This window comes from Pelophylax lessonae, assembly GCF_965119305.1.
Source record: "Pelophylax lessonae genome assembly, chromosome: 5".
Taxonomy (NCBI): Eukaryota; Metazoa; Chordata; class Amphibia; order Anura; family Ranidae; genus Pelophylax; species Pelophylax lessonae.
In genome coordinates this window covers 166,348,051-166,372,792 of record NC_138772.1, presented here as the reverse complement: position 1 = coordinate 166,372,792, position 24,742 = coordinate 166,348,051, and the positions used below count along the sequence as shown (strand labels likewise).

General features: G+C 47.3%; 1 protein-coding gene across 1 annotated transcript in view; it reads left to right on the top strand.

Moving 5' to 3' along the window:
- TOPAZ1 (testis and ovary specific TOPAZ 1) overlaps positions 1-24,742 on the top strand; it is a gene marked incomplete at its 5' end in the record, with an annotated part of 460,121 nt that overhangs the window by 420,725 nt on the left and 14,654 nt on the right. The gene's annotated exons all lie outside the window — the stretch shown is intronic.

Below are 24,742 nucleotides of genomic sequence, written 5' to 3'. Positions count from 1 at the left end.
CCCCCTGAGGGATCTCAGTCGGATGTGGAGGAGGAGGAGGATTCCTCCTCCGGATCAGCACGGGACCGCGCTGCGGTGTCCGCGCTTATTAGCTCTGTGAAAGACACTTTAAATTTGGATGATGAGCCCCACCTGTCGGGTAAGCGGTCTTCCTTTTGGACCCGCAAAGCCCAAAAATCGGGTCGGGTTTTTCCTTGTCCCGCAGAGTTTCACAATACTGTGAATGAACAATGGCGTCATTCGAAACGTCATTTTGTGGTGCCAAAGAGATATTCAGTACCGTTATCCCTTTGCGGATCCGGTGGATTCTCGCTGGACTGTGGCTCCTAAGGTGGACTACACTGTGTCCAGATTAAATAAGGCCACTTTAATGCCCGCGGAGGATTCTCCGGTGTTTAAAGACCCAGCAGATAGGCGAATGAAAACTCTTTCCCGCCACATCTATCTGATAGCGGGTTCCTTGCTGAAACCTGTGTTCGCTTCGGTAATGGTCTCTCAGGCTGTTGTGGAGTGGGCCAAGGCGCCTAATTAAGCACACTTTGATTGCTGACTCCACCTCTCCGGCTGCTCTTTAGATGGTGGATCAAATGGGTCAGGCTGTTTTATACCTGTGTGACGCGGCCTTAGATGAGGCCCCTTTAGTCGCACGACTTTCAGTGGTCGCAGTTGCGATTCGTCGCATCCTTTGGTTAAAAAGCTGGTCGGCCGACCAATCTTCCAAGAAGACTGTGTCTGACATCCCTTATGCGGGAAGTCGTCTTTTTGGGGACTCTCTGGATGAACTGGTCAAGGGGATCACTGGGGGCAAGAGCACTCTGTTGCCCCAGGTGTCCAGGGGAAAATAATTCCGCGGCAAGCGGGGTCCCTCCTTTAAACCTAACCAGGGGTCCTTTCGGGCCTTCAAGGCACAAGACAAATGTAAGTCCTTCAAGGCCTCTAGTGGCAAGAAGAAGCCTTGGGCGGGCAAGTCAAAAGCCGCCCACACTGGCACAGCGGCTCAGTCCGCTTCGACCTGAAGGGGCGCCCTCGCCCATTTCAGGGGTGGGGGCACGTCTGCGCTATTTTCCCAAACCTTGGCTGGCCAAGATTCAGGACAGGTGGGTTTGAGAACTCATTCGGTCAGGGTACAAGATCAAGTTTTGATCACGCCCAGCAGACAGATTCTTTCCCTCAAATCTTCATTTAACCCCCGATCGTTTCCGAGATCTCCATTGGGCGGTTCAGGATCTCCTCGCCCAAGGGGTGGTTGTCCCGGTTCCACAGTGGGACAGATTTCGAGGTTTTTACTCGAATCTGTTCACAGTGCCCAGAAAGGAGGGCAAGGGGCGTCCGATTCTGGACTTGAAGTTTCTAAACCGCTTTGTGCGGGTTCTGAATTTCCGAATGGAGTCCCTCCGGTCGTTGGTGGCATCCCTGAGTCCAGGGGATTTCCTGGCTTCCATCGACCTCAAGGATGCGTATCTACACATCACTATTTATGAGGGTCATCAGAGGTACCTCCGATTCGCAATAGCGGAGGAACACTATCAGTTTGTGGCGTTGCCTTTCGCCCTCGCTTCGGCTCCAAGGGTTCTTACCAAAGTTTTGGCTCCTGTTCTAGCTTTGTTGTGGGTGCAGGGGATTGCCATCCTCGGTTACCTGGATGATCTCCTATTAAGGTCGAGCTCCAGTGCCACTCTGTTGCGCGATTTGTCGGGTGGACCATCGATTTTCAGAAGTCGACTTTGTCCCCTTCTGTTCACCTCCCTTACCTGGGGATGATTCTGGATTCCGCCCAGGCGAAGGTCTTTCTTCCGGAGGACAAGTTCCGGATCCTGCAGGACGAGGTCAGGTCCCTCAGGGACAACGAGTTATCCTCACTTCGGACCTGCATGCGGTCCCTGAGCTTGATGGCCTCGGCTTTAGAGGCGATCCCATTTGCACAGTTTCACACGAGATCTCTTCAAGCGGAGATTCTGGTCCGGTGGGACAGGCATCCTCAGTCCTTGGAAAGGGGGATTGCTTTGAGCCCCCGAACCAGATCGGATCTCCGGTGGTGGCTCCAGTCTCCGGCTCTGAAGAAAGGCAAGTCCTATAGTCCGTTGCTATGGACTGTGGTCACCGCGGACGCCAGCTTGTCGTACTGGGGTGGGGTTCTGGGCAAGTTGTCTGCCCAGGGCACTTGGTCGGAGGGGGAATCCTCCCTGCCGATCAATGTCTTGGAACTGCAGGCAATCAGGCTCTGTTTGCTGCATTGGTCGGATCGTCTTCGGGGCTGCCTAGTGCGTGTGCAGACGGACAACGCAACTGCGGTAGCTTACATCAATCACCAAGGGGGCACCAGGAGTGCCCGGGCAGCCAAGGAAGTGGCAGAGATTCTGTCCTGGGCCGAGACGCAGGTCCCGGCGATTTCGGCAGTTCACATTCCGGGTGTGGAGAACTGGCAGGCGGACTATCTGAGTCACCAGACCCTGGACCAAGGGGAATGGTCCCTCCACCCGGAGGTGTTTCAGATGCTGTGTGCGCGGTGGGGATCCCCGGACATGGATCTGTTCGCATCTCGTCTCAACAACAAGGTGGGAAGGTTCGTGGCACGAACGCGCGACCCTCTGGCGGACACGTTGGTGGTGCCTTGGAATCGGTATCGGCTGATTTATGCCTTTCCCCTGATTCAGTTGTTGTCCAGATTCCTCCACAGGTTGGTCTCGGAACCGAGGTTTGTGATTCTGGTAGCCCCAGGCTGGCCGCGTCGGTCTTGGTACGCGGACATCATGCAACTGGTCGTCGAGCCTCCCTGGCGGCTCCCACTAAGAGACAATCTTCCATCCTGCTTTACAGTCGCTGGCTTTGACGCCGTGGCTGTTGAAAGCCAGGTCTTGAGAGACAGAGGTCTCTCGTCGGCGGTCATTCCTACCTTGCTAAAGGCCAGGAAGGCCTCCTCAGGTAAGATTTGTTATCGTACCTGGAAGGCTCATTTTGCCTGGTGCAAGTTGCAGGGGTTCCATCCACGCTCCTTTTCGGTGGCTAGAGTGTTGGCTTTCCTGCAAACTGGTGTGGAGCAGCGTCTTGCGCTGACCACTATTAAGGGCCAGTTGTCTGCGCTGGCCATTCTTTTTCAGTGCCCTTTGGCGTCGAATTCCTTGATCTGCACCTTCTTTCAAGGGGTGCGTTATCTGGCTCCACCTAGGGACCTGAATTTGGTTCTGTCCGTTTTGCAACGTCCTCCCTTTGAGAACATCCGGGAGATTCCTCTGCCGGTGCTGTCACGGTAAGTTGCCTTTCTGGTGGCGATCACATCTGCTCGCAGAGTGTCGGAGTTGGCGGCCCTGTCTTGCCGCTCCCCCTATATGGTTGTTCATAGGGATAAAGTGGTCTTGCGACCTCATCAGTCCTTTCTTCCGAAAGTGGTTTCGGATTTTCATCTCAACGAGGACATTGTCTTACCTTTGCTGTGTGCGAAGCCTAAGCATCCTAAGGAGTTTGCCTTGCTTTCCTTGGATGTGGTACGGGTGATTAGGGTTTACCTGTCGTCTACTGAATCCTTCGGAAAGTCAGATTGTCTTTTTGTCCTTCCTGAGGGTCCTCAGAAGGTTATGGCTGCGTCTGTGGCAACCATTTCAAAATGGATCAGGCAGACGATTGTGCAGGCCTATTCAATTAGGGATCAGGTTCCTCCTTTCCCTGTCACGGCGCACTCTACCAGAGCGATTAGTGCGTCTTGGGCCTTCCGCCATCAGGCGTCGGTGTGCAAAGCGGCGACCTGGTCGTCCGTGCATACCTTTACAAAATTTACAAACTTGATGTCTTGGCATCAGCGGATGCCTCTTTTTTGGATGCAAAGTTTTGAGTGCGGCAGTGCCTTAGGGGAGACAGGGTAGTTTTGGCCTGTCTCCTCCTGTTGGGGTTTTCCCTTTTTATTTGTTTTCCTGGGTTTTTGCTCCTGTTGAGCTTTCTTGTTGCCCAGTGTTTACCTTTCTGGTTCAGAAAAGGTTCTTCTTCTCTGACCTGGGTGCTGCTTTGCCTTTCTTGACGGTTACGTTTTCCCACTCCTCACATCTACACTGCTTTGGGACGTCCCAGACGTGCAGATTGTATGAGTGGGCGGCGACTGTCAGAGGACGTAAGAGAAAATAGAATTTTTGTAAGAACTTACCATAAAATTCTTTTCTCTGAGTCCTCTGACAGTCGCCGCCCCCCGCCCCTCTTTTGGGGTTCGTGGATCTCTATACTGCTTGCTACCAAACTGAATTGGGAATGAAGCTAGCTGGGGGTATTGGACCAGAGGGACAGCCCCCTGTAGGTGTGTCTATACAAAGTTTTTGTGAATATTCTAACAAAATCTTCTGCCTAGCTTACTCCTGTGGAGAAGGCCAATACCCAGACGTGCAGATTGTATGAGTGGGCTGCGACTGTCAGAGGACTCAGAGAAAAGAATTTTACGGTAAGTTCTTACAAAAATTCTATTTTTTTCTGTCTTGCCCCATGCCCCTTTGAGTACAAAGAGGCCCACAAAACCGTGAAAAACATTCCTGGTTAATAAACAGATAGAATGTGCAGTCTGACTACTGGGTGACTTCTGAAGGAATTTTCACTCCCCCCAAAATCTTTACTGAACTCTGTCCAGTGGAAAAAGAGTTCACAAAGAAGTGGTCTGTTTATGTATTTGCACCTGCTTTCTCTGTCCCAAACAAACATCTCACTGTTTCTACTGAAGACTCCTTCTTTCTAAGATTCTGCAGACCCTGACCAACATGACTCTGTATTTCAGAATTGTTCTGTTACTATGGCAATTGCCTTCTGCTTTGCTTTTCTGTTTGAATGCCCTAGAACATGTCAAGAGACAAGTTTCCAGAATGTCTCTAATCTTCTATTTATGTGCAGAACCCTATGGCTAAAAGCTTGGACAGCTAAAGCTGCCTGCAAAAGGCACCTCACACACATGCCTTTCCAAAGAAGATGTCTGTTTACTGAAGCACTTGTTATAATCATTAATTTCCACAATGGAAGGTCCCAAAACCACCTTCTTCAGGAACACCTAGCTCCTCAAATGAAGAACAATTGTCCGCTTTCACAAGGCTTCAACATTGAAGACTTTGGCACAAGATTCGGTCTTCGTAGGCTACCAAGCCTTTCTCAAAGCCCTCTTTACAATAAAGCGGTGCCCTGCCTTCCAAAAGTGTATGGTGGGGGGCATTTGTTACAGTTTGCCTCCCTCTAGGTCACAAACATCCCAGACTCCATGCGTTCGGTCAGCAGTTTCAAAAGTATTCCATATTAACCAAAAACTGCTCAAAGACAAATTAGATTTACAAAATGCCCTAAACCAGGCATGTCCAACCTGCGGCCCACTGCCCACGCATGCGGCCCAGAACCGAAGGCAATGCGGCCCACTGCCCCCTGACAATCTTTTTTAGCTGGGAAGGAGGAAGGAAGTCAGGTCGGGGGCACGGCCACAGCAGCTTCCAACTAACTGTAGGCAAAGGCTGAGGGGAGGGGGGGGGGGGGTCAAGCATGTGCAGTGTTTCTGACTGCTACCACCATGACCACTTCAAATCACTGAAATGGTCATGGTGGTTAGAGTTTTCCTTTATTGTCTCTCAGAAAAAGTAAACCTCTGTATACTGATTCCATTTAATTTGATCGTCCTCTAGTTAAATTAGTGCGGGGGCGCAGCGGCATTTTATTACATACCTTAACTATAGTCTATATTTTATATGCGGCCCGAGAAAATTTCTCTACACTCAATGTGGCCCAGAGAGGCCAAAAGGTTGGACACCCATGCCCTAAACCATCTCTTGTTCCTAGGTGATCATTGTGCCATAACTCCTGTTCAAATGATTTTCTCAATCCTGTTCAAGATACCAAACTGGAATTTGTCCTATTCTGGTTTCCAAATTCCCACATGGAATCAGCAAGGACAGTAATTGCCCTACATGGCATCTATGAACATCCAAGATACCTATCTGCATGTTCCCATTTACCCACCTGCTTTCTGCACTTCAAATTGGCAGACAATCCATTTAATTTTGTAACCCTGTCCTTTGGCCTGTCTACTGCTCCCAGTGTTCACAAAGGTCTTAGCACCTCAGCTTACCCTGCTCATCCTCCATCCAAATCACAGGCTATCTGGATATCCTTCTTCTGAAGGACTCCTCCCTTGCAACTATCAGAAAATGTCCGGATGACAGTTGGGATGCTTAACCACTTAAGCCCCGGAAGATTTTACCCCCTTCCTGACCAGGGGTTTTTTTGCGATTTTTTTACTGCGTGAATTTGACGGACAATTGCGCAGTCGTGCGACGCTGTACCTAAACGAATTTCACGTCCTTTTTTTCCCACAAACAGAGCTTTCTTTTGGTGGTATTTTATCACCTGTGCGATTTTTTGATCATGCGCTATAAACAAAAAAAGAGCGTAATTTTTGCAAAAATAACAATATTTTCATTTTTTTTTATATGAAATTCCCCCCAAAAAAATGTAAAAATCAAAATTTTTTAACATTTTCAGCCAAATTGTTTTACGCTACATATGTTTGGTAAAAAAAATCGCAAAAAGCGTATTTTGATTGGTTTGCGCAAAAGTTATCGCGTTTACTAACAAAGGGAAATATTTTTGTCATTTTTGGTGTTTTTTTTTTAACGAGTAATGGCGGCGATCTGCAATTTTTTTTTTTTGCGACATTGCGGCGGACAGATCGGACCCTTGACTGACATTTTTGACACTTGGGGGTACCAGTGACATTACTGCAGTAATCAGTGCTATATATATGCACTGTTACTGCAAAAATGACACTGGCAGGGAAGGGGTTAACTGTATTGGACAGGGAGGGGTTAAGTGTGTCCTAGGGGCGTGATTCTAACTGTAGGGGGACAGGTCTCCTAGTGTAAAAACAAAGATCAACGGTTCTACTTAGTAGAACCGTCTGATCTTCATTTTTACACAGGGGAGAATGACAGGCGGCTTGTTTACATAAGCCGCTCTGTCTTTCTCCCGCTGTACCGGCGATCGTAGTGTGACCGGCAGACATCGGGTCCGCCGGTTACACGCCCGCACTCCTTTGTGAACGAGCCTCGGCGGGCGCGCGCCTCGGCGGGCACGCACTCGCCCGCTATTGGCTCTAAAAGGAGTGACAGGCGAGCGACGTAGACCTACGTCACTCTGCCTGGCCGGGGCTGACTGCCGCAGTAAATATACTGTGAGCAGTCGGCAACCGGTTAAGGCCTTCGACTGGTTGATCAATTTAGAAAAAAAATGTACTCTCCAGAAATAATGAAAATAATTTCCCCACTTCAAGCTCAATCTAACAACAAATTCAAATTATGAGCTCTGATCCAAAAAACGATGTGCAAATCAAATCATATCTATATATTCAACATGTACATCTGCTCTGCTATATAACCCCCAAAAATTGTAAAACTCATAAAGCCAATTGAAACCTCATATAGCACAGCGCTTATAGTGTTAATCTCGCATTTCAATTTACACCACAAAAAAATTACATTTCTTTAAATTAGGAGCTCCTAAAAAACATAAACCACATGTATACAATAATGACTTCTATATAAATGAAGTGCTTATAAATAAACATAAACCATGTGTATACAACTGTGTCCAGTGCACCCCCAACCTGTGATTAAATCTGCAAAAGTGTTTAATCAAAAGGAAAATACAGAGTTTCTGTTTCACTTCTTCTGTGCATCTCTAAATTCACAACAAATTCTTCTACTCTGTGATCAATTCCTCTGTATGTGAAATCCAATCCACTGATGATCACCTTCACCAGTTAAACAGATCTGCACTCGCTAGACAGTATTGACTGTCTCTCTGAAGCTAGTCGCAAGAGCTCAAAATGATCCCAAATACAATCCACATCTGTCTGTGTATGCTGCTGTGCAGGATTCCATGCAGAATGAATTCTCCACAGGTCAAAAAAGACAAAATCACATGGTATAGTGTGTTGCAACAAGTGCTTATTAAATAAAACAAGCAAATCTACTCACATGTAACAAGATAAATAGGGCAGGCTGAAAAATCACCCATCCATGCAGACTTTTGTTGTGTGAATTGTTTGAGCTTTTAGGAGAGGTTAACACTTTAAGTGCTGTGCTGTATAAGGTTTCAATTGGCTTCATGCGTTTTACAAATCTACTTTCCACCCTTCCATTAATCTGGAATACTTGGTTCTGGTCCTGGACACATCCCAAGCAAAAGTCTTTCTACAAGAAAATAAAGTTCTTTCTCTTGGAGCACATGGAGATTTGAGATTAAGGAGACATTCCACATTGAGATTCTCCATAAGAGGTCTAGACCTAATGGTAGCCTCCATGGAAGCTGTACCATTTGCCCAAATGCTTTGAAAAAAACTCACCAACAATATACTGTTGGCCTAGAAAATGGAGGCTCTTTCTCTTGATATATATGAATAAAAAAATAAGGTAAAAAAACTTCAATAAACCTATCACAGGAATTTTTTATACCAAACTTTTAACCAAAAATTTTTTCAAATAAACTCATTCAAAGGTAACCTGGTTAACTCCACACTATCACCGGTTATTCTCAGGAGCATTCTAATCTTGTGTCCAACACACCAAGCCTCTTACCAAATCATGGTACAGGAGATGCAGGGGCTGCGGGCATGGTACATAAGGGGTTGTGGGCATGGTGCAGGGGCTGCGGGCATGCTACAGGAAATGCAGGGGCTGCGGGCATGGTACAGGAGATGCAGAGGCTGCGGGCATGGTACAGGCGATACATTGGCTGCAGACATGGTATAGGAGGAGGCAGCAGGCATGGTACAGGAGATGCAGGGGCTGCAGGCATGGTACAGGAGATGCAGAGGCTGCAGACATGGCACAGGAGGAGGCAGCGGGCATGGTACAGGAGATGCAGGGGCTGTGAGCATGGTACAGGAGATGCATGGGCTGGGGGCATGGTACAGGAGATGCAGGGGTTGCAGGCATGGTACAGGAGATGCAGGGGCTGCGGGTATGGTACAGGAGATGCAGGGGCTGGGGGCATGGTACAGGTGATGCAGGGGCTGCGGGCATGGTATAGCAGGAGGCAGGGGCTGCAGGCATGGTACAGGAGGAGGCAGTGGGCATTGTACAGGAGATGCAGGGCCTGCAGACATGGTACTGGGGCTGCGGGCATGGTACAGGGGGTGCAGAGGGGTCTCACAGGGCTGTGATGAGGCATGGATGGAACACCACTGCTGCCTTACATTCAAAAATGGCGCCATTACGTATGCGCCCGCCTGCCCGAGAATGGCCAACGGTGTAGGAGCTTTCCCGAGTTGCGGCAGTGCATGGGCAATTGATATGTCGGCCCATGCCCAGCCGCAGCCAAATTTTTTACAGGCTTGGCTGCCCTCAAAGCAACCCCAAGGCAGGCGGCCATGCCAGGATACCGGGAAATGTCTCCGTATCCCGGTAGGCCAGTCTGGCCCTGCTCGTCTACTCAAGAAGATAGAACAAGAGGGGATCACAGTGATTCTAAGTGCTTCAAACTGGCTCAGAAGAACCTGGCACAGATATACTCAGGCTTCAAGAAAAAAAACTTTGGGCTCTTGCCAGCAGACCAGATCTGGTATCTCAAGGCCCTCAGATCCATCAGGCTTCTCAGTCTTAGGCTTTACCATGATGACTGTAGAAAGTCTGGGTCCTATAGACACCACAAGTTAAAATTTTCCTTCCTTGGGAGAAATTTAAATCTCTCTGCTTCCAGGCTCGAACTCTCAAGTCTAAGAATCATCTGATCCTTAGCTTCTGCATTAGAGTCTTGGAGCTGATGGTAGCCTACTTCAAGGACGTTCCATCTTTCCAGTTCTATCCAGACCGTTACAACACAACATTCTGTCGTCATGGGATAATTTGGTTCATCTGGCACTAAAGACAAGGTTGTACCTAGCCTGGTGGCTCAGAAATCCTGCTTTAAAGTCAGGAATGTCCTTCCTTCCAATCTTCTGGAATATATTTACGGTGGATGTAGCCTGTCAGGCTGGAGAGGAGTCCTAGGCCCTGCTTCTAGCAGAAACAGTCTCTGGTGGCTCTGTGGGATCATTACACTCTGATCTGCACCTTTTCTCCCCTGAAAATTCTTCCTTGTATGCTGCAGGAATGAGATGGATGGCATTTCAGTGATCCTCATAGTTTCATCCTGGCCCAGGCGTATGTGATACTTGACCTGACCTAACTCCCACTACTCTGTAGGCTCATCCAGATCTGTCTCACGGGCTTATTTACCAGCTTGCTTCAGGATCACTGGCTTTAACACTGGCTGTTGAAGCCAAGGAACTGAGGCATCTCCAAATCGGTGTTCACCATAATGTTAAACACTAGGAAGTCTACTTCCCACAAAGCCTATTCCTGCACATGGAAGACACACTTTGCTTGGTGCAAGACTGGGAAAATCACCCCAGGAAATACTCCATGGCAGCAATCTTGACCTTATTATAGATAGTCCTGGACCAGCTTTTGACCCTTAGCTCCAGTAGGACTAAGAGTTCTTGTTCTAGGCTGCCCGCTTCCTACTTCTTGGGCAAGACTTTTTTGTGCATGGTGTCTACAATGTGGCTCCACCTCTACACTTCACATGACTCTGTAGAATCTCAATTTTGTTTTCTCAACTCTTTAGAAACTGCCATTTGAACCAATCAGGGATTTTCAACTTATATGCATAAAGTTACATTTCTTGTTGCCATTGTCTCTGTGAGGTAAGACATCCTCCTTCTGTCCCTTTGTCTAGCTCCAGTTCATGAGAAAAAGTTCTGCCCCCATTGTTTGTATTTAGTTTGCGCTTAGTGTGTCTTTTCCACAGCCACTGCTTCCATTAGAAAAACGGACTCTCCCTTTGACATTGCTGATGGTGCCTGTGAACAGGAACGTGTTTATCACTTCACCATTTCTGGGTGGCGCAGACAGACCTTCATCTAGTTTTATGGTCTCCAGGATCAGGTTCCACTCTTTCTTGTCAAGTGGCACTCCACTAGATCTGGGAGCACTTCTCAAGCTTTTTTGCATCAAGCAATGGTTTTCCAAATTTGCAAGGCTGCCACCTGGTCTTCTGTTCACACATTTTCGTAAGTTTTACCACGTGGATGTTCAGGCCTTTTCAGAAGTCATTTTCAGGCCTTAGGTTCTTCATGCGGGTTCTTGAACTGCAGGCTGGTCCCCAGTTCTGTTGTTTTTTGTGCAGGCCTGTTAGTGTTTTGTTGCTGTTGCCCATCGCTCAGTTGGATGACTTCTGGACATCCTGACAGTCTCTGAATTTTTGTGTCCCCCAATGGTGGAGAAAGAAAATGTTTTTTCTTTCGTTCATTGACGGACACAGCTCCTGATATTAATAACCATTGGGTTATACTGCCCCCTACAGGAATAGGACACTAGGCAGAAAGAATTCTGGCTACACCCATAGGCAGTCCCAGGTGATATACAGTCCCAGGATATATAGTTTTTTTTCTGCCTAGTCAAGAGTAAGGACCTATTTCCTTGCTGGGATCTTTGGTTCTGCAAATTTTTTTCTTTTAAGATAGAATTTTTTTTCCTGTGAGATCTACAATCAACTGCCGGACTTGGAAACAGACTGGATAATCTAGATCCAGTGGTCACCCCAGTCTGGCCAGCGAGCGTGCGCAGGCCTGAGCTCCGCGCTAGGTTGGTCGCGACATAGCCCCACTGGACGGGGGCTGGCCTGCAATTTAAACGCCTCGTGAGGTCGCATACAACCCGGATCTCAGCCCGAGTCGCAGCATTCCTTCTGGCCGACAACCTCCCATTTCGATGGCGAGGGGTTCTGTCTGGAGTGGTGCCCGCCTAGTTCTTGGTATGGTGAGTAGCTGTTCCCCACCTCTCCCCCTGGAGGGTTTTGGGGTGGACATGGACCCCTTTCTTGAGATGGTCGGACCCCCGGTTTCCCCTCCTCGCAGGCAGCCCCCCCCACACTGGGGCTATGTGGGTGGTCTGGCCATTTTCCTGGGATGGGGGCAGGACGCTAACTGGTGACAAGGGCTGGGGGGTGCGCCGCCGGCGCCCGGACGATTGATTGTGCAGGGGGGGCTATGTACCTGGTGGGGGCTCCTGCCAGGGCTCCCCGTCCTGCCTGGATCTGTCCTTGAGGCCTGGTCTCCCTCCTGGGTCCCGGTAAGCCTTGTGGTGCCGCCATTTTGTTGTAGCCTGTGTGTTTCTATACACAATGGCCATGTTTGTGTAGTTTTCTTGTGGTTTGCCATTGGAAATAGTGGTGGCCATGACAGTGAAGCCCTGTGGGCGGTGATTTCAGCAGTGGGAGCCCCTCATCCACTGGTGCTGACTCCTGGATCATTTTACTTCCTGATCGCCGCACGTATAGTGCAGATTCTCCTGATGGCTGCAGGTGCCTGTTTCTTTGGGTGGGGAGTCTGGCGGGGTCCTCTCCCTCTCTGCTGAGGATCACTTGATGCTTTGTGCCTGGCAATCGGGTGTGTTACACTTTTTGTGGGATTTCCCTGGTGACTCAGAGTCTTTGGAGCTAATTTCCCCACTGATCCCCCTCTCTGAGGCATCCATGTACTGATGGCGGTCCTGGAGTCCCTTGTGTCCTGGGTGGAGCTACATAGGCAGCATGATCTTTCACATTCTATCCAGGCTGATGTCATATCCTGTGACTTTCACTTTAACTTTCTTGCTGCACAGATCGACTCTGGAGGTTCCTCAGAGAGGTGATAAAGTACTGGGGTCTCTGTGGGCATATCCCTGCGCAATCTGCTATCTGCATATAATTAAGGGGACTCCGCATACCGCGGTGATCGGTGGTAGGGACCGTGCTCAGCGCTCTTAAAGAGACAGTACACCTGTTTTCTTTTTAATTATGGAGTCCCAGGCAGTGATTTCACCCTCAGACCCCCTTAGTGCGACTACCGGTCCTTCCGGATCGCAGTCGCTGGCTGCGATGTCAGCGACACTGGAAAGCCTGGCGACCAAGGTGGATTTTGTGATGAAAATGGTTAGAAGCCGAAAACTGCCGCTGCCTTTACCGTCATCAGTGGGGTCCTCTGATTTAGAGACTGATATGGTCGCCATGGACGCCCCCTCCTTGAGGGTTCACTGTCCTCATAACCAGATGGTGAAGAGGACGCGCTTAGGTGGAAGACCTGATTGTTTCAGTAAGGGAAACTTTAAAAATGGCAGATGAGCCCACACCGGCAGGGACACGGATGTCCTTTGGCTTCCGCAAAACCCCAAAATCGGGCAAGGTTTTCCCTTGTCCCGAGAATTTTCATTATCTTGTTAATGAACAATGGCGGTGCATCAAGCATGTGCTAGTAGTGCCTAAGCGCTTTAAACGCCGTTGACCCTTTTGCAGAGACGGTTTCAAACCGTTGGACGGTACCGCCTAAGGTGTATCACCCTGTATCCAGGTTGAACAAATCTACTATAGTGCCTGTGGAAGATTCCCCGATGTTTTCAGACCCGGTGGACAGGCGGGTGGAATCCCTTTCCCGCCACCTTCATGTGTTGGCGGGTTCAATCCTGAAACCGATTTTTGTGTCTGTTCTGGTATCACAGACGGTTACAGAATGGGTAAAGGTTTTAAAAGGGGAACTTAGATGCTGACTTAGTTTCCCTGGAGCTGATGGAAGTTATGGACCAGATGGCCTAGGCCCTGGTGTTCGTGTGTGATGCGTCCTTGGATGCGGCTCCCCTGGTGGCCAGAGTGTCGACTGTGGGGATTGCCATAAGACGCATGGTTTGGCTGAAGAGCTGGCCGGCAGACCATGCTTCCAAGAAGGCCTTAACGGATCTCCCTTTCCTGGGAGGGTGATTATTTGGCGACTCGCTGGAAGGTCTAACTGGGGGTAAGAGTACTCTTCTTCCTCAATCCTCCAAAGGTAAGGCATCTTGTAGTAAGCGGGGGCCTTCTCTTTCACCGCTCATAGACGTTTTTTTCGTGCCTCAGGAGCACAAGAAAACGGTAAGCCGTTCAGGGCTTCTAGAGGGGCTAAAAAGCCATGGTCAGGCAAGACCAGCCAGTCTAGTTCTGCGGACACGTCCTCTTCAGCATGAAGGGGCGCTCTCACCTGTTTCTGGGGTGGGGGACACCTCGCACTTCTTTTTGGAACCCTGGACTTCCTTCATTCAAGACAAATGGGTTCACAAACTGATTCGTTCCGGGTACAAGATCGAATTTTCGGTCCTGGCCAGTGGACAGGTTATTTCAGTCGAATCTTCGCCTGTCTCCGGATCGTTTGAAGGATCTCCAAGACGCAGTGCAGGATCTCCTTGCTCAAAGAGTGATTGTGCCGGTTCTTCCACAGGAACGCTTTCAAGGTTTCTATTCAAACCTGTTCACAGTGCCCAGAAAAGAGAACAAGGTGTGTCCAATCCTGGACCTCAAGACTCTGAACCGCTTTGTGCTGGTGCAGAAGTTTTGAATGGAATCCATTCGGTCATTGGTAGCGTCTTTAAATCGGGGATTTTCTTGCCTCCATCGATATCAAAGATGCGTATCTACACATCACCATCTATGGAGGACACCAGTGATTTCTCTGCTTTGCGGTGGCAGAGGAGAGTTTTCAATTTTTGGCGTTACCCTTTGGTCTCGCCTCCGCTCCCAGAGTCTTTACCAAGGTACTGGCCCCGGTGTCGGCTTTATTGAGCCAAATAGGGATTGCGATCCTGGGATATCTGGACAATCTCCTATTGAGAGTTGACTCTCACTCGGCTCTGTTGGGTGACCTGTCGATTACAGCTTAGACCCTTCAGGAATTTGGGTGGACTATCAATTTCAAAAAATCTGCTCTGACGCCTTCAGTGAGATTGGATTATCTGGGGCTGACTCTAGATTCCGCCTTGGCAAGGGTCTTTCTTCCCTTGAATAAACTTCAGAAGTTCCGGAGAGAGTTTCAGTTGCTGTTGGAATCCGAATTGTCCTCACTGCAGACTTGCATTAGAGCCCTGGGTCTGATGGTATCAACCTTCGAGGCGGTTCCATTTGCTCAGTCTCACTCGAGACCTTTGCAAAAAGAGATTCTTGCCAAATGGAACAGGGATCCACAGTCTTTAGGCAAAATGATACGCTTGAGCCGACTCACGGGGTCTGCTCTATCCTGGTGGCCCGTCGCCAGCATTGTGTCAGGGCAAGTCCTTCCTACCACTGTTTTGGACGGTGGTCACCACGGACGCCAGCCTGTCAGTCTGGGGTGGAGTGCTGGGGAAGCTCTGTGCCCAGGAGACCTGGTCAACAGCAGAGTCTTCCCTACCAACCAATATTCTGGAACTCAGAGCAATCAAGCTTTGCTTGATCCACTGGACAAACCAGCTACGTGGTTCTCCAGTTCAGATCAAATCAGACAATACCACGGCTGTGGCTTACATCAGTCATCAAGGTGGCACCAAGAGTGTCCTGGCGGCCAAGGAGATGGCCGGGATTCTGGTTTGGGTGGAAGACAATGTTCCGGCTCTTTCTGCAGTCCACATTCTGTGTGTGGAAAATTGGCAAGTGAATTACCTGAGGAGTCAGGTGCTGGATCAAGGGGAATGGTCCCTTTATCCGGAGGTGTTTCATCTCCTATGTGTCCGATGGGGAACTCCGGAGGTAGACCTGTTTGCGTCCCGCCTCAACAAAAAAGTCCAGAGGTTTGTGGCCAGGTCTCGGGATCCTCTGGCTTACGCCACAGATGCCTTGGTGGCTCCCTGGAGCCAGTATCGGCTGATCTATGCCTTCCCTCCGATAAAACTCTTGCCAAGGCTTCTCCGTAGGGAGGCGATGGAAGGAATTCCGGTAGTTCTGGTGGCCCCAGACTGGCCTCGTTGGTCTTGGTACGCAGACCTAATAAAAATGGTCACCGATTTTCCATGGAGACTTCCTCTCAGGGAGCTTCTGCTGTCTCAGGGACCAATCTCCCATCCTGCTTTACAGTCGCTGGCTTTAATGGCATGGCTGTTAAGGGGCAGGAGTTGAGAGATAGGGGTCTCTCTGAATCTGTGATTCCTACCCTGTTGAAGGCTAGGAAGGCGACTTCTAGGAAGATTTATCATCGTACAAGGATATCGTACATTTCATGGTGTGAATCGCTGAAGCTGCACCCTCACTTGTTTTCTATAGCTAGGGTTTTGGCCTTTTTACAAAAGGGGGTTGAGCAGCGGTTGGCCTTGGGCACTATCAAGGGCCAAGTGTCGGCCTTGGCTATTTACTTCCAACGTCTGTTGGCTGCTAATGCCTTGATTCACACTTTTATTCAGGGGTACTTCATCTGGCTCCCCCAAGGAGATCCCCGTTGCCTCCTTGGGATCTCAATCTGGTTTTGTCTGTTCTTCAAAAGCCTCCTTTTGAGAACATTAGGGAGAGTTGGCGGCACTGTCCTGTCTAATCCATCTTTTCTCCCTAATGTGGTGTCTGATTTCCATCACAATGAAGACATTGTGTTGCCTTCACTCTGTCCTAAGCATCCCAAGGAAATTGCTTTGCACTTTCTGGATGTGGTTTGGGCGATCAGGGTTTACCTGATGGTCACTAATTTTTTTTTGGAAATCAGATGCTCTTTTTGTCCTTATGGAGGGATCTCGTAAAGGTTTGGCTGCGTCTGCTGCGACTATATCCAGATGGATTAGGCGGACCGCTGTTCAGGCTTATTCATTGAAGGGTCAGGCTCCTCCTTTCCCTATGAAGGCGATTTCTACGAGAGCGCTCTTGGGCCTCTGTAGTGCAAGTTTGTAAGGCGGCGATTTGGTCGTCTGTGCACACATTTACAAAATTCTACAAGGTAGATTTGTTGGCATCTTCGGATGCATCCTTTGGCTGCAGGGTTTTGCAGGCTGCTGTTTTAAAGAGACTTGTTTGTTTCTCTTAAGGGGGGGTTTCTTTCATGGGTGAGCTCCTGTTGTTCCTTGTTGAGCTTCATGTTACCCAGTTGGCTAAGTTTAGCCTCTGGAGTTTACGTTAACTATTTGGTTTGCGTTCTTCCCACCCCTCATGCCTACACTGCTTTTGGACGTCCCAATGGTAAAAGAAGCATAAGAGCTGCGTCTGGCAATGGACGATAGAGAAAACTGGATTTTTGTAAAAACTTACCGTAAAATCCCTTTCTCTGAAGTCCATTGACAGACGCAGCACCCGCCCCTCTGATATGGGGATGGTTTGTGTCTTCTTCTCACTGTTTGCAATGAAACTGTTATGCTGGAGCAGGGTGTGTGGGGTTATGCCTATATGGACAGCCCCTGTAGGTGTGGTAAACTGTTTTTTTTTTTTTCCCTGCCTAGTACTACTCCTGTAGGGGGCAGCATAACCCAATGGTATAAGAAGCATAAGAGCTGCTTCTGTCAATGGACTTCAGAGAAATGGATTTTACGGTAGGTTCTTACAAAAATCCAGGTTTGAGGGACATAGGTGCTTATGTTCATGCTCCTGGTACTGTGTTTCTGTAAACACTAAGGCATGATGAGAATAGGAGGGGTTATACTGGGCTGGCCACAGTTTAATTTGTTTACCAGTGTCTAATCCTCCCATAGACAGTCTCTGAATTCCTTTGTCCCTCAGTGAGCTTTAGGGAATAGTTTGTATGAGAAGTGCAAAAATCCCAAATCTTAATCATACGGTAAAGAGTACAGGAGTTGTTTTTTTACCATGAGTTATATGCTGGTACTTTCATGTAATTGGACAAAGGCAAAAGCTTTTCTGGAAACCGCCCTCCAGTGTAAGAGTAAGAAACTGCACATTCTGGAAGACTCCAGTTTTTTGCTAATGTTCTTCGGTGATGGACTCTTCTTCCTGTTGGAGAAGATTTCTTTTCTATTTTTCACCAGTTTTCCTCATTTATTTGACTGACCCTTCAATCAACGTCTAATTGCTTATCACCCTATGGTTTAATAGCAGTAATTGGATCAGTTAGCCTCGATTTACATATTAGGAACCATATACGGACCCCACAACAGCAGAGCCGGTGTGTAATGTTGATTTTGGGCGCGAATTCCTCCTGCGTTTAGCACTGATTTGGTACATGGTGCAGGGAGTGAATTAGCCACAGGTTGCAACACAGGTCCAGGGCCGTGGTCCTATGGCACCCAGACACTGAAGATCCCTTTGCAGTGGACCCTGAATCGGACCAGTGACATGGATAAGGTAAAACAGGGTTTCCCTGTTCCTGGCTATACATGTCATGTGGGAATATTACCTACATATATAGTAGATACTACACTATGACTATTATTTTCTCACTTTCTCAGCCTTATAGGCAATATTTTTTTATGTTTACCCATTTAAAACTGGTGGTTCTTTTCTTCTACCTCATTTCCGGATGTTTCTGTCTGGCGACTGCATACTTAATGCCTCATTGCTGCAGGTGACACAAGCTGATTGTTTGCCCAATATCTCAGAGACACAGCCACAGGAACTCGGAGCATGCATTATTGTGATTCTTTCTTATTGGGCACACTGAACCTTCTCAGCCCATATCCATTTCCTGATTACCCTAAACAAGAAGATCCTCACTGACCAATGGTGGATTACAGGTGCTTGGGGACACATGGGACAATGAGTGGAGATACCGCGGCAGGCCCTGAGGAAACTCCAAATTTTGCTTCGATAGCCAGTCAATAGCAGCTCCCTTATTTTAGCATAATGTCTTGCATAACACTGCTCCAGCCCCCTAAATCTGGCTTGTTCACAAACGCATGATGTGGCCTGTCTGACTAAAGTAGGATTCTTTTCAACTATGTGTGATCTATTCCAAAAGCTATCGCCACTTCTAGAATCAGCGGTTACTAACACCTAAAAACACTTTTTTTTTCGGCCTGTCCGCAATTTCTTATTCTGACACCGCTCTAGCCCTCAAAATTGGGCTCCATTACACACGACATGGAGCTGTCTGACTAAAGCAGAATGCTCTTCAACTATGTCAGATCTCCAGTATTTCAGTTTTTTTTTTCACCACCAGAGTTTATCAAATTACTACCTCAGCTTGCCACATGTTGACTGCTTTAGACTTGATTGAAGCAGTGCATTCTAATCTCTGGATTGGCATAACTAGTGCTGGTCATTTCCCTTATATTCTTTTGAGAACGAAAAAGGTTGTTTCTAGAAAGCCTTTTTTATTCTTGATAAAGCTAATTGAACCTTATATAGTGATTAGCCCAATTAAGAGAAGAGAAGTTATTAATTTATGCTACCCTATGGAAAAGGAGTTTAAAAAGAAATGGACTGTTCCCTCTGTGGACCCGATCATTCTTGCACTAAATAATCAATAAATAATAAGTTCAGGAGTCTGCGATCCCCGGCCGGAAGCATCGGGAGATCCAAGCCCTCCAAGAAGTCCCGCAGGTCTCCGGGTGCATACTCCACTTTTGAGGAATCCTTCCAAAATAGAGGAGGAATCAGTGACTATTGGGCCCGTGGGTGTAACGCTCCTTGCGTTTTTTATAAGGTGTGGATTTTCAGCTGCAGAAGTAGTTCCACGTCAGTAGTCATGTAGGAGATATGCTGAGATACCAATCCCAACCTCAATGACTCATCATGTATGGAAGGTCTTATTTCAGCCAGTAAATACACACAGTAATTAAGCTGGTTCCTAGTGTGACTTTATATACATGTGGTAAGACAATGATAAAGGTCTTAGGGATAGGTTTGAGTGGAAGTGGTAGGTGACAGACACTTGAGGTGAGACAGTGCAGATGGATGCAGGAAGGGTTAGCGATCATGTATGATAACAGATGACAGAGTAGCAGGTGCATACAGGAGAGATCAACCCAGTGCAGGAAATAGTAGCAGTAGCCTCAAGAGCTAGCAATCTAGTTATGCAGATGTAAAAGACAGTCCTTGCTATGCAGAGCTAAATAGTGTAAGCCTAGTACAAGTCTATAGAGATTTCCCCTGTGGGGTACTTAGCACTAATAGCGATAGCCGAAGGATCGCTCAGGAGATGCGGATGATCCAGATGCAGGGATCAGCGCAGCGAGATTCGTCAGCGAGGAGAGCTTGCAAGCATGGAAGCTTCAAGCAAGATTAGTATCCAGGTACTGGTGTTTGAACGAACACATGTGAGTGAGAACCGGCGCCCTAAATAGTCATCTAGTCCGCCGCTGGGTGATGACAGCTTCAGCCTTAAAGGGAAACACACCTATATGTGTTTCTTCTGTCTAGGTAGATGGAAATCACCCGGAATAAATGTGATAGGAGGCACTGAGAGTGCCAGAACCTTACAGTGGGTAGGGATAACCTGTGTATCTAGCCAGTGGTTCTGGTTGTCGCTAGTAGGTGACTCCAGGTAGGGTCCTCTCGGCCTTCAGTACCGCATCACTGGCATCCCCAGCCCACTGCCTACTCCTCGTTTTGATAACAGCCACCTCTCTGATACACAAACCCCTAATAAATGCCTTTAGAGTATCCCACACCAGGAGGAGCCGAGTGTCTGTTATCGGCTATGAAACTTTCAATTTGGGCCCGTATAACTTCAGAGTTTGTAAATAGCGAGAGCCAGAAGGGGTTCAGTTTCCTATGTATGGGCAGCCGAGCGCCCGGTAGAGTCAATGTAACCCGCATCGGGGAGTGATCTGATAGACCTCTAGCCAAATATGTGACAACAGGGGAAAGGGAAAAGAGCAGGTCAGAGCCCAGTGCCAGGTCAATGCGGGACAAGGCAGAATGTGACAACGAGTGACAGGAATAACAAGCCCCCAGCGGGTGCTTAACCCGCCAAAGATCCCTGAGGCCCAATTCCCCCACAAACCTGTCAAAGGGAGTGAGTGAATAAAAATGAAAAAAGGTGCGCGAACCAATACAAACGTGTAAAAGCAGCACTGTGAAAAATAAATGGATAATGTGAAAATATGTAACTGAAAATTACAATAGTGCGCTAATTACTAAATATTCAAACAAACAAAATTGTCCGTGAATAACTAAATTGATTGAAGAGGAGTCTATTCCATGTGGAAAAAGCGTGTTCCCAAACAAATACGTGCTGAACGAACTCTTGTGAAGTGATAGGTGAATTAACCTCTTACCAAACAAAAGTCCAATGGGGCATGATATAGTGCAATAACTGTGTATGAAAGTGACACCCAGTGATATGAATGGACCCTTACCACATAGGAGAGAAAACGAAGCATATGCTGTGGAACTAGGAAATCCAAACAAACGGCCACACTAGATGAAAAATCCAGAGGGATGGACGGATGCAGCTTCCCGAGATCTTTATGGGCTTCCACAGGTAGAGGTGCCAGCAGGAGGACCACAATGGAAAAAAGGAAGGGACTGATGGTGCATTACCCACGATATTTATTAATAAAATGACAAGAAAACACTTACAAGCATCCTGTATGTTTAAGCGATATGCCCAAAAAGAGTCGCGGTCGCCTGCAGTGCGATCCGGGACCAATAGCAGCGCGGCTTGCTCCCTCCGACGCGTTTCCACTGAATAGTCAGCTTCTGGGACTGGAGCACAATTCCCCCACAAACCTGGCAAAGGGAGTGAGTGCTCAGGTCCCTGTGGGCAAAACTTCCTGTGAACATCCAGAGACATATCCAATACTGTTCTGTCCTCACATGAAGGCGAATGAAGGAATAACTGATAATAGCATAACTGATAATAGCTGTGTGACTTCCTACCTTCGTATCCAAGCAGTGGGGCAGACCGGACCGGCAGATGCTCAGGTTAGATGAATCCAGACTTAGGCATGAAGATGAAATCAAACGTGGGTTTATTCAATCCAGATACAGCAATAGACGGTGATACAATACTGTTCTGTAGTAGTGGTATCAATACTATCCTGTTGGTGTCTATCCTGAGGCTAACTGCTGGTCAAAAACTGATGCCTTCACGAGCCCAAAATGTGAAGTTTTCAGTCACACAGCCATGAGGAACTGAACATGGCTGCTGGATGTGACAAGACACACAGTCTGAAAAACACGCCCATAATATCAAAAAACTTTACTGAACAAGAACAAAGGCGTGCGGCGTGCAAATTCTGGCCAGCAGATGGCAGCAGTACAACAATTCATAGGAACAACATGGTGAAAGAAAGATTGATAATGCAATGTACAAAATAACTATGAGGAGAACAGTACAAATGGAAACATAGAATGTGTCGGCAGATAAGAACCATTTGGCACATCTAGTCTGCCCAATATATCTGAATCCTATGAATAGTCCCTGGCCCTATCTTATATGAAGGATAGCCTTATGCCTATCCCATGCATGCTTAAACTCCTTCACTGTATTTGCAGCTACCACTTCTGCAGGAAGATTATTCCATGCATCCACTACTCTCTCAGTAAAGTAATACTTCCTCATATTACTTTTAAACCTTTGCCCCTCTAATTTAAAACTGTGTCCTCTTGTGGTAGTTTTTCTTCTTTTAAATATGCTCTCCTCCTTTACCGAGTTGATTCCCTTTATGTATTTAAAAGTTTCTATCATATCCCCTCTGTCTCTTCTTTCTTCCAAGCTATACATGTTAAGGTCCTTTAACCTTTCCTGGTAAGTTTTTTCCTGCAATCCATGTACTAGTTTAGTAGCTCTTCTCTGAACTCTCTCTAGAGTATCTATATCCTTCTGGAGATATGGCCTCCAGTACTGCGCACAATACTCCAAGTGAGGTCTCACCAGTGTTCTGTACAGCGGCATAAGCACTTCTCTCTTTCTACTGCTTATACCTCTCCCTATACATCCAAGCATTCTGCTGGCATTTCGTGCTGCTCTATTACATTGTCTTCCCACCTTTAAGTCTTCTGAAATAATTACTCCTAAATCCCTTTCCTCAGATACTGAGGTCAGGACTGTGTCAAATATTCTATATTCTGCCCTTGGGTTTTTACGCCCCAGGTGCATTATCTTGCACTTATCCACATTAAATTTCAGTTGCCAGAGTTCTGACCATTCTTCTAGTTTTCCTAAATCCTTTTCCATTTGGCGTTTCCCTCCAGGAACATCAACCCTGTTACATATCTTTGTGTCATCAGCAAAAAGACAAACCTTACCATCGAGGCCCTTTGCAATATCACTTATGAAGATATTAAACAAAATTGGTCCCAGTACAGATCCCTGAGGTACCCCACTGGTAACATGACCTTGTTCTGAATGTTCTCCATTGACTACAACCCTTTGTTGTCTGTCACTCAGCCACTGCCTAATCCACTCAACAATATGGGAGTCCATGCTCAATGACTGCAGTTTATTGATAAGTCTTCTATGTGGGACAGTGTCAAAAGCCTTACTAAAATCTAGATATGCAATGTCTACTGCACCTCCACCGTCTATTATTTTAGTCACCCAGTCAAAAAAAATCTATAAGATTTGTTTGACATGATCTCCCTGAAGTAAACCCATGTTGTTTTTCATCTTGCAATCCATGGGATTTAAGATGTTCCACAATCCTATCCTTTAATAGGGTTTCCATTAATTTGCCTAATATTGATGTCAGACTCACTGGTCTATAGTTGCTCGATTCCTCCCTACTACCTTTCTTGGCACGACATTTGCCAATTTCCAATCTTCCGGGACGACTCCTGTTACTAATGATTGGTTAAATAAATCTGTTAATGGTTTTGCCAGCTCACCACTAAGCTCTTTTAATAATTTTGGGTGTATCTCATCAGGACCCTGTGGCTTATTTGTCTTCACTTTAGACAGCAATCTTAAAACGTCTTCCTTTGTAAAGACACATGCATCAAACGATTCATTAGTCATCCTTTCAAGTGGAGGTCCTTCTCCTTCTTTTTCTTCTGTAAAAACTGAACAGAAGTATTCATTAAGGCAGTCGGCTAGCCCTTTATTCTTTTCTACATACCTTCCGTCCTTTGTTTTTAATTTAGTTATTCCTTGTTTTAATTTCCTTTTTTCATTTATATATCTGAAGAATGTCTTATCCCCCTTTTTCATAGACTGAGCTAGTTTTTCTTCTGCCTGCGCTTTAGAAGTTCTTATAACTTGCTTGGCCTCTTTCTGCCTAATCTTGTAGATTTCCTTATATATATTAAATACTGCATTAAAGTCCCCCAGGGCCAAAACTGGCACCTGGGAATGCTTAAGGAGAAACCGAGACAGACACTCCAGCACCTCAAAGGCAAATGGCGGTGGGATATAAACATTCACAAGTATACATTTTATAGGTGTCCCACAAACCTATCAAGAAAATAAACCTCCCATGGTGATTAATTTGAGAGTCTAAAGTATCAAACTTGGCAGTGCCAGAAATCAAGATGGAGACCCCCCTCGAGTATTGAGTATGGAGAGAGTGGAATTGAGTCGGAGTGAAGTAAGTTCACTGTGTCCTTTAAGTGTGTTTCTTGCAAGCAAGTGAAAGTCGGGGCGTGATGGGATAGGAAAATCAACACAGCCGTACGTTTCCGAGCATCCTGGAGACCTCGGACATTTCAGGAGATAAGGGTTTTATCCAGAGTCGCCATTGGGTAGCAAATGTAAGATGTGAGGTCCCCTCAATTCAGGAGTGGCCAGACAACTTCCTGAGGGTAGCCTGGTGTGGAAATCAAGGGGATAGAGCAAATCTATAAGTGGGTAGCACAGCAGCAGGATATTGATATACGGGAAATCTGGAGCAGTCCAGGACAGTGAACGTAACCACGGACAGTGAGGGCTAAGAAGAAACAAACCCCTAAAACCCAGGGGGGAAAAAAACAGACGAAAACAAAAGATAGCAGTACAAAGGACACAGTTGGGACGGCAGATGGGTACATCCCAAAACCGCCCCGCAGGGAATAGTGTACATAGTCTGTATGGGGGGTAAGGAAGAGGGCCAGACCCCGTGACGCCCCTGCCATAACAAGGACTAGGCAGGGT